The 10,106-nt window shown below is 54.0% G+C and overlaps 1 protein-coding gene across 1 annotated transcript in view; it reads left to right on the forward strand.

Moving 5' to 3' along the window:
- RBM38 (RNA binding motif protein 38) overlaps positions 1 to 10,106 on the forward strand; it is a 51,646-nt gene that overhangs the window by 14,876 nt on the left and 26,664 nt on the right. The window lies entirely within an intron of this gene.

The raw sequence follows: 10,106 nt of genomic DNA on the forward strand, positions 1-10,106 counted from the left end.
CCGCAGGGTGTTCCCGGGGGGGTGGGGGGGCCCACTTGGAGGTGGGGTCACACTCCTTCCTGCTTGGGAACTGGGGATTTTAACTGACCACGGTTCATCGAGCACCTCCCCTGCACTGGCCCCTGGGCACCCAGTGACAGGACGGACGCTGTGCCCCCGGCACCTCCATCCTCCCCGGAGGCAGCTCTGGTGCTTCCTCGCCCAGCAGTCTGCCCAAGCTCCCGGGGAGGACCGACTGGCTCCGAGCACAGCCCTGGGAGCGGGGGTGGTGTGACGTTGGTGGCTCCGTACTGCTCTTCGTCCCCAGACTGTGCTCCGCGCAGGGCCGCCCCCTGGTCTCTGCATCTCCCCAGCTCCAGCCTGGTCACCTCCCTAAGCTCCTCTCCTGCTGCTTTCCCCTCACTGCCCCTGTTCCAGCCACACTGGCCTCCTTGTTCCATGCATCCCACCCCAGGGCCCTTGCACTTGCTGCTCCCTCTGCCTAGAACCCAGTACCACATGGAAGAGGGGCCGGTTTCCCAAGCAGCTGAGTGAGGCCTGCTGAGAGGGCAAAGCGTCAGGCGCTCAGGTCAGTTGTCCCGGGGGTGCTGACAGCCCAGTAGGACATAAGGTCCCATAGTTAGGAAGGGGAGTCTTGGTCTAGGACAGAGGTGGCCAAACCCAAGATAGTTCTAGCATCTCCCAGAACTCAGCTGGAGCCTCCATTCTTTCTGGGGAAATCAGAGGGACCTTCTAGATGAGGTATTAAGACTGGTGAGGATATGAATTCACCATTCAATTGCCTTATTCATCTGTTCTAAAAAATGTGTGCTGGGTCACATGCAAAGCACGGGATGGTCATAAAACAGACACAGTCCTGCCCATTGGGGTTTATAATGTAGCAGGATAGGCAATGCACATGCAAACAGGACAATTTCAGGTACTGATGGGCAGTTTATACCACAGAGTGATGGAGGATGACTGCTGTGCCCCCCACACCTGGTGCTGTGCCAGGAACAGCAGGGAAACCAAGGCCTACAATCATTCTGAACTTGACTCAGATGATGGCAAATGGGCATCAGAGATTTCAGGCTGAGGACACTGGTGGGCGTTTTAGGACCATCTCTTCAGGTTGGAGGGTGCTAGGCAGATCTGAGCCAGGAAAAGCTGGGGCTGGAAGAATGGAGAGGGGCCAGACCAGAGTCCCTGTGATGTCCACAGGGCACAGGGCCAGGGGCTGCATGGACCGGGAGCAGCTGTGCAGGGCTGAGCAGCCAGGGCTGGCCCCCACCTACTGACAACTTCACATGGTCAACCCTCGGCTCTGAAGTGAGATGGGGTCACCCCCATGCAGGAAGGGGCTCAGGGTGGGCCTGGGGGCACCTTCCCTGCACCATCCCCAGGGCTTTTCTTATGAGGGACACCTGCCTGCTCTTCCCACTTTCCACTGGGTCTTGGTTTGCAGACACTGGCAAGGGTTCAGAGAGGTCAGCGTGGGGCTCCCCGCTCAGAGGAGGCATTTGCTGCAGCTGATACGGGCTTGGGGGCCAGGGAGGGGGTTGTGGGTGCTGCCAGGTTATCAGGAGGGCCACTCGTGGCCAGCGTGTTTCCTGTCTCTATCGGCCGGTGGCAGCTTCTGGGATGGGCCTTGAGGACTTGAAAACATCCTCCCAGGATTGAGGGCTCTGGGTTGTGGCAGACCCAGGAAAGAGAGTTTTCAAAGTCTGTGTGGAGGGCAGGGGTGAGCTGTGGGTAGCAGGGCCATCATCTCTGTGGACGTGGGACGTGGCCACAGTCACAGCCACGGGAATCATGGGTACGGTGGCTCCAGCTGCCGCCATCTGTGGCTCTGACCCAGGTCAGGCGCTGCGCCAAGTGCTTCTCACGGTGAGCACTCTGAGGGTCCCCACCGCACAGACAGGCCAGCTGGGACAGGGAGGGGTGGAGCCGCCGTTGCCCAGGCCCCCAGGGAGATGGCGGAGGTGGTCTGCCGCTGAGGGGAGGGTTGTGGCCAGGCCAGTGTGGTGCACTCACTGGGCCTCCACCTAGCCCGGGCCTCATTGTGAAGGGGGCCATGTCCTCCTCTGAGGGTGGGGACGCCCTGTTCCTTCTCTGCTCTGTCCCTGGCCGCCAGCACAGGAGTGTATATGTAGGGAGTAGGGCACAGGAAGGGGCTGAGGGAGCCACCAGCTCCTTCCTTGTCGGCATCACACCCAGAGGGCCAGGCCACACACACCCACGCATGCACACACCTACATGCACATATCTTCTTCCTCTGTGCACATAGACACATGTATAAACATGGATACACACAAAACAGGCAGGCACACATGCACATAGACACACACAATTGTACATGCACAGACTCAGATATTCATCCGCAGTCACATACACACACATGCATCTTATGTGCTGTGCATGGACACTCACACCCAGATATATGTCAGAACACATGCACATATACACAGACACATGTATACATGTACATATCGAGACACCGTACATGCGTATCCACAGAGATACATCACACTCATTTACATAGTTTAGATTCACACACACATATGCCTGGAGACACACACAGATATCCATGTACACACACACCCATATATATAGATACACATGCACAGAGATACACACACACCACTCCCACGACACATTCCCTCACGCGGACTGCATGTCAGGCCCAGCACTGCTGCTGTGTGTGGACTCTGTGCTAAGCCAGGGCCTTGCATGTCAGCAGCAGCCATAGTTTTGAAGTGCTTAGGGTCTTGACCCACTTGGGGAAGAGAGAAGTGGGATGTGAGCCAGGCTCCATGGGCTGGGAGGGCTTGGGTGGGAGGGAGGAGGCGGCAGGTGGGCAGGTAAGGGGTGGCAGGGGCCAAGCTGTGAATGGGCCTGTCCAAGGCGGTTCCTTCCAGCTTGTCACAGAGGGGATTTCGATGGCCGGCACCTGCAACTCCCATGGAAAGCTTCCCTGTGGCCTTCAGAGGGTAGCTGGGGAATGAACCCCTGGGAGCAGCCCCAAGCAGGGCCAGGTGGGAATTGGGGTGAGTACCCCTTTTGGGGATCACTGTGCTTTAGGGGATAGCTGTTTCCAGCAGAATGGAGTGCTAGTTGTCTGTGGTGATGAGTGACTCCATAACACACCCCTTCCATCCCTGTCCCATGTCCCACCCTGAACCTACCCGGAACCCAGTCCTGAGCTTCCTGGGTTCACCTCCTGAATAAACCACTGCTCATGGGCACCCAGCCTGGACAGCCCCGCATGGACCGGCATGCCAGACCTGGGCTGCCACCGACCATCCTGGGCTCCCTGCTTGGCACAGCAGTCCCGCGGGCAGGGCCTGTTTTGCCTCCTTTTCAGAGGCCCAGAGGAGGTGCAGAGAGGCCCTCCCTGCCAGCTGGGCTTGTTCACAGGTCTGGTAGCTGTTTACCTTCTGAGCTAGCAGGGGGATGGGGCAAGGGGAGGGGCACAGCAGACTGGGACTTCCGTGGAATGTGGCTGCTATGCGAGCAGTGGGGGATCCCAGCAGGGTCCAGAAGGTGGCAGTCACTTGGGAACCTCCAGCTGGGGAGGGCAGTGGCAGGTGAGAACTGTGTACAGAGACACTTCCCTTATTGGAATCTCATGATCACCCCACTTTTCAGATGAGCAATCTGAGGCGCAAAGAAGAGAAAAGGTCATCTTTGAGGCCACTGGGTTGTTGCTTCCCCTCTGGGTGTAATGAAGGGACCAGGCTGGGAGCGGGAGCCACACAATGTCCCCTCCGTGCCTCTGCCCTCAGGCTTGGGGTTGGAGGAGGGCTCCCTTAGCCCTTGCCCTCTCTGAACTTCACTTTCTTCCTTCCATGATTGGTCCCTGGGTGGCATCTGCACGTCCTGCCTGCTCACCGTCCCTCCCCTGCCTGGGGGAATAAGCCTGGGCTTTCCTTTGGGGAGCCTGCCCTGCCCCACCCTTGGGCTACCCTGGATCTGCTCAGACAATCGTCATGTTCTAGTTCCCCGGCCACAGTGATTGGTTCGGGGATAGGCATGTGACCCCATCTGGTTCAGTGAGAGTCAATCCGGGCTGCTGCTGCAACTCTTGGGAAGGAAAGCCGTCCTTTTGGGGAAGCCAAGTGAAGAGCAGATAAGCCTGGAGCTGCTGGCGAAGTGGGGGTGGGGTCATGGAGAAACTGCTCGGGAAGGAAGCCAGCAGAAGGGAAAGTAGAGTTGGAAAGTGGAAGAGATGGGGTCTTGGTAACATCATTGGGGGACCCTCTTTCCAGGTAAGCCTAGACTAGAGCTTGGACTTCTCTGTTACTAAAGCTAATAAATTCCCCCTTTTGCTTAAGCCTATTTCATATGTTTTCTCTGTCCTTTGCAACCCAGACTCTGAATATACACAGTCTTGAGGGCTTGTATTACTTAGGATTAGGAACTCCATCTCATGGAACAAGGTGGCTGCTGCAGCTCCAACCATCATGTCTGAGTTCCAGGCACCAAAAGGCAGAAGGGGGAGATGAAAGGAGTACCTCAAGCTGAAACTTCCCAAGAAGAAATCCCAGAAGTTGCATACTATGAATCCTCTTCCACATTATTGGCCAGAACTTAAGTCACTTGGCCATACCTAACTGCAGGGGAGGGTAGAGAATGAAGGTGTGCAACTGGGTGTAAAGACTTGTTACTAAGAAGGGAGATGGAATGTTCTTTATGCAGACAACTTGCGGTTTCTGTCTCGGGCTTCTCTAGCATCGTGCCGTGAGTCCAGGTTGGTAGTGTCCCTGTCACACAGGGCTATGTGAAGACTTGCTGACTCAGCCTGTGTTGTCTCAACCTTCACACCAGGTGAGCTGGGTCTGTCATCATCATGCCCATTTCACACCTGGGGAAACTGAGGCTCAGAGTACGCATGGAACTTGCCTGAGTCCCTGGCTCCCTAGGGGCAGTTCTGGGAGGACGGCTCAAGCTTCCGCCTCATTGATGTGTTCAAGTTTGGTGAACGGTCATCTTGCGGCGTCTCACGTTTATGCAGGACTTGAGAATCTAAGTGTTTTGCATCTGGGCCCTTGAGCAGGGCACTGGGTTGGGGCTGCCTGGGGGATGGTGTCTGATTTGATGATCCCTGGAGTGCTGGCTCATTTCCTTGTCAGAACCCTCGCGTGAGGAGCAGGTTAACAGTCCTGTTTTACAGAGGGGAAGACTGAGGCCCAGAGGGGTGAGGTGGTATGGTTGGAAGTGGTCGATCCAGGCTTGGACTTGTCTGTCTGATGCCACAGCCTGGGATGTGGCCTCTAGGAGCTTGGGATGGACCATCTCAGCTGGGGCTCCCTCCCCGCCTCTCCACCCTGCACACCTCCTCCAGGCAGGGAGACCCCCTCTGGGCCAACATGGCACAGGGCAAAGAGTCCGATGCTCAGGCACCGCTGGCTCTGCAGTTCCCTTGTCACAAGCTGACCTTGGGGGACAACTGGGTCATGGTCACATTGCCTGCAAATGGGACAATCCCCACAGTTGCTGTCCCTGGGCTCTCACTGGACGAAAGGAGGTGACTTACATTAAGCGCCCAGTGCAGGCCTGGTATGGGGTAGGCACCTGGGCCACGGAGCTCCCAGGCCCATGCCAGTGGGAATGCTGAGCAAACAATTGCTGGCAGAAGTGGGAAAACCACCCTAATTCCTGTGAAAACTGCCCACTGCCTGTTGGGGTCCCACCTGTGGATGAAGGACCCTGTGTTTCCAGTCAAACCAGACACCCCCACCCGCCGACATGCTTAGCCTCTCAGCCCTGGGACTGAGGTTGTCTTCTGAGTGTCAGAACTCATGAAAACTGACATTTATTGAATTTCCAATGGCTTTGTGGCTATGCTTTCCTTAAGCCCTCCCGGCAACCCGTGGGAGGTCGGCCGTGCCCAGTTCACAGATGCGAAAACCAAGGCCTGGGCGATGCAGCCGCCTTGCCCAAGGCCAGAGAGCTGGTATGTGGCAAAGCCAGGATTTGGACCAGAGAATCTTGAATCTGGAGGCCCCAGGCTGCCCCACCCAGAGAACTGGGCCCTCACCCCCACCCAGTTGTCCTCCCCTTCTGCATCCCAAAGCCAGCCCAGTGTGTCCCTCCATGTCCCTGCCCTGGTTGCTGAGTCACACTTGTGTTTGTGCCCCAGAGACACAAACACTGAACTGGGAGCCCCTGTTGGGGACTACACAACGAGAATAACAGGGCCTGTGCCCCCCATGCCCTGGGGCTGGGTGTCCGCACAGGGCACGGCTTGAGGTGGGCACCTGGCCACCCAGATACCTCCCGGGCCTGCTGTTGGGGCCGATAAGTGCCTGGCTCTGCTTATCATCCTGCTCCCCTGCCAGCTCTACCCCGAGCCTTGTGTACGCTTCGGGGCGCAGCAGCCTGGAGATCAATGATGGGGTGAACCCACCCACCCCCAAGCCTGGCCCACGGGCAGCCGAACTGGGTGCAGCAGACAACTCGGGAGCTCCTGAGTGCCTCCTGCTGGCTTCCTTGGCCCCATGGGGAGGCCATTTTTAGAGAAATTAAGAATTTCTTCCAAATTATAAAATTAACACTGTTAAGAAAAAATTCCATAATAAAGGAAATTTATTGAAATTATCTACATATGTGTTTACAAAGAGGAAGAAAGAAGGAAGGGTAGCTGGACTACAGGAGAGTTTCACTTTTTTTGGTTATTTATTTATTTATTTTGGTATCATTAATCTACAATTACATGAGGAACATTATGTTTACTAGACTCCCCCCATCACCAAGTCCCCCCCCACATACCCCATTACATTAATCACTGTCCATCAGCGTAGTAAGATGCTGTAGACTCACTACTTGTCTTCTCTGTGTTGCACAGCCCTCCCCGTGCCTCCACCCACATTATACATGCTAATCGTAATACCCCCTTACTTCTCCCCCCACCCTTATCCCTCCCTTCCCACCCACCCTCCCCAGTCCCCTTCCCTTTGGTACCTGTTAGTCCATTCTTGGGTTCTGTGATTCTGCTGCTGTTTTGTTCCTTCAGTTTTTCTTTGTTCTTATACTCCACAGATGAGTGAAATCATTTGGTACTTGTCTTTCTCCGCCTGGCTTATTTCACTGAGCATAATACCCTCTAGCTCCATCCATGTTGTTGCAAATGGTAGGATTTGTTTTCTTCTTATGGCTGAATAATATTCCATTGTGTATATGTACCACATCTTCTTTATCCATTCATCTACTGATGGACACTTAGGTTGCTTCCATTTCTTGGCTATTGTAAATAGTGCTGCAGTAAACATAGGGGTGCATCTGTCTTTTTCAAATTGGGCTGCTGCATTCTTAGGGTAAATTCCTAGAAATGGGATTCCTGGGTCAAAATGTATTTCTATTTTGAGCTTTTTAAGGAACCTCCCTACTGCTTTCCACAATGGTTGAACTAATTTACATTCCCACCAGCAGTGTAGGAGGGTTCCCCTTTCTCCACAACCTTGCCAGCATGTGGTGTTGTCTGTCTTTTGGATGGTGGCGATCCTTACTGGTGTGAGGTGATATCTCATTGTGGTTTTAATTTGCATTTCTCTGATGACAAGCGATGTAGAGCATCTTTTCATGTGTCTGTTGGCCATCTGAATTTCTTCTTTGGAGAACTGTCTATTCAGCTCCTCTGCCCATTTTTTAATTGGATTATTTGCTTTTTGTTTGTTGAGGAGCGTGAGCTCTTTATATATTTTGGATGTCAAGCCTTTATCAGATCTGTCATTTACGAATATATTCTCCCATACTGTAGGGTTCCTTTTTGTTCTATTGATGGTGTCCTTTGCTGTACAGAAGCTTTTCAGCTTGATATAGTCCCACTTGTTCATTTTTGCTTTTGTTTCCCTTTCCTGGGGAGATATGTTCATGAAGAGGTCACTCATGTTTATGTCCAAGAGATTTTTGCCTATGTTTTTTTTCTAAGAGTTTTATGGTTTCATGTCTTACATTCAGGTCTTTGATCCATTTCAAATTTACTTTTGTGTGTGGGGTTAGACAATGATCCAGTTTCATTCTCCTACATGTAGCTGTCCAGTTTTGCCAACACCAGCTGTTGAAGAGGCTGTCATTTCCCCATTGTATGTCCATGGCTCCTTTATCATATATTAATGGGCCATATATGTTTAGGTTAATGTCTGGAGTCTCTAATCTGTTCCACTGGTCTGTGGCTCTGTTCTTGTGCCAGTACCAAATTGTCTTGATTACTGTGGCTTTGTAGTAGAGCTTGAATTTTGGGAGCGAGATTCCCCCCCCACTTTATTCTTCCTTCTCAGGATTGCTTTGGCTATTCGGGGTCTTTGGTGGTTCCATATGAATTTTAGAGTTTTACTTTGTTTTTGACACAGTTTTTTATTATTTGCTGCTGAGCAGCAAAAGTTGGAAAATGAAGTTTGGCGTTTGGGCGCTGTTGCATGTGTGTGTGCATCCTCCAGAACGGAGAGGGTGGGGCCATTTCTGGGCCTGTTGGCTTCCTTATGCTTCTGAGTGTCTGCGGGGCTTGCGCTGGGTGGGGTCAGCGGCAGTTCTTGCCCCCTCCCTTCTCGTCTGTGGTAACCCTCTCCTTCTTGTGGAAACGTAACTCAGAATGCGCTGTTCCCTGGCATAGAAGCATCTGTGGCTCCCCATTGCCCTGGAATAGAATCCCAGTTCCTTCTACCGCCTCCACGGCTGGCAAGGATTGGCCCTGCCATCTCTCAGATGCCTCTCTCTGGAGCCGCTCTCCCCATGTACATCCTGCCATGGCTCCGTCTTGTCCCTTAGCCCTAGGTAAAAAGTCACTAGGTCTCAGCTCAGACGTCACCCAACTCCCTTCTACCCAGAAACCTGCCCATGCCTCTTTGTCTCGGGTGTTTTCCCCACCCCGATCCTTGTTCTCTCTCATTTTTCTTTTCTTTCCAAGAAACGGTTTCTCTCCCTGGTGCCATCATCCAGAGGGAGGACCTGGCCCCGGCCTCAGAGCCTTGTAGGAATGAGTCCAGACTGTATTCTCTGGACTGCGCTCCCTGGATGCCCCTGCTCCTGGGGGGCAGGCCTCACCCCTGCCTGACCTGAGGCCCTCGCCACCCCTGCTCATTGGTGGTCAGCACGCCTGGACAGCCTGCCCTGTGGTGGTGCGGCCCCGTCTCTGCCCTTCTGCGGGCATGAGCTCTCCTGGGCCGGGGGAGAGGTGAATCCTGAGAGAGGCTGCTGGCTCCTAGGGGCCCTGGTTGAAGGGACGGCTGGCCAGGAAAGGCCACAGGCCTGAATCTTATGCTGAGGGTTAAAAAAAGGCCTCCAAGGTAAAAGGGGGATGGGTGGCTATGTTGCTTCTTTTGGGGTAGGCAGGACAGAGAATCCTGCACTTACTGAGCACCTAGCTTGCACCAGGCCCTGTGCCCACCACTCAACTGTGTTTGGCTCATCAGATTTGCACAACAGCCCTGTGCAAGACCCACATACACTGTCTGCATTTACAGATGCAGAAACACACTCAAAGTGGTTGGGAGCTTGCCCATGGTCACATAGCAAGTACCTGGCAGAGTTGGGGTCCAGACCTCAGAGGGTCTGAAGCCACAGCCGGCTCCTCTAACCTGCTGCCACCTTCTCCACTGGAGGGAATGGTGACATGAAATACAGTGCGGCCCTGAAGAACCAAGAGGTGCAAGTGTACTGACAGGGAGAAGTGTCCACGGAGCACCATGGGAGGGAAAAGCAGCCACAACCCGAAGTCTCTGGCAACACTGGGCCCACATTCCCTCAGAGCAACAGCTGGACATGTGCTCTGCAGTTTGCCACAGTCCCCACCAGTCCTTACTATGCCTCTCACCAAGCTCTGGTGGGCATTTTGGTTTGCTGGTTAGGAGCCATGGGAGAGAGTCAAGTGGGGGAGAAAGGCAGGGGCTGCGTCAGATACACCTGGGTTTTATTCCCCTGATGTGTAACTAGAGAACATTCATGGAATGGAGGGAGGGAGGGAAAGAGGGAAGGATGATGGATGAGCAAAGGATGGATGGACAGAGAGGGAGGAAGGGAGGGATGGAAGGGGGAAAGGAAGGAAGGACTGGTGGATGGAGGGACGAGGGAGGGATGGATAGAAGGATAGAGAGACTGCCAACCCCCATCCCCATGCCAGCAGCCGGCTT

This window comes from Manis pentadactyla, chromosome 5, assembly GCF_030020395.1.
Source record: "Manis pentadactyla isolate mManPen7 chromosome 5, mManPen7.hap1, whole genome shotgun sequence".
Classification (NCBI taxonomy): Eukaryota; Metazoa; Chordata; class Mammalia; order Pholidota; family Manidae; genus Manis; species Manis pentadactyla.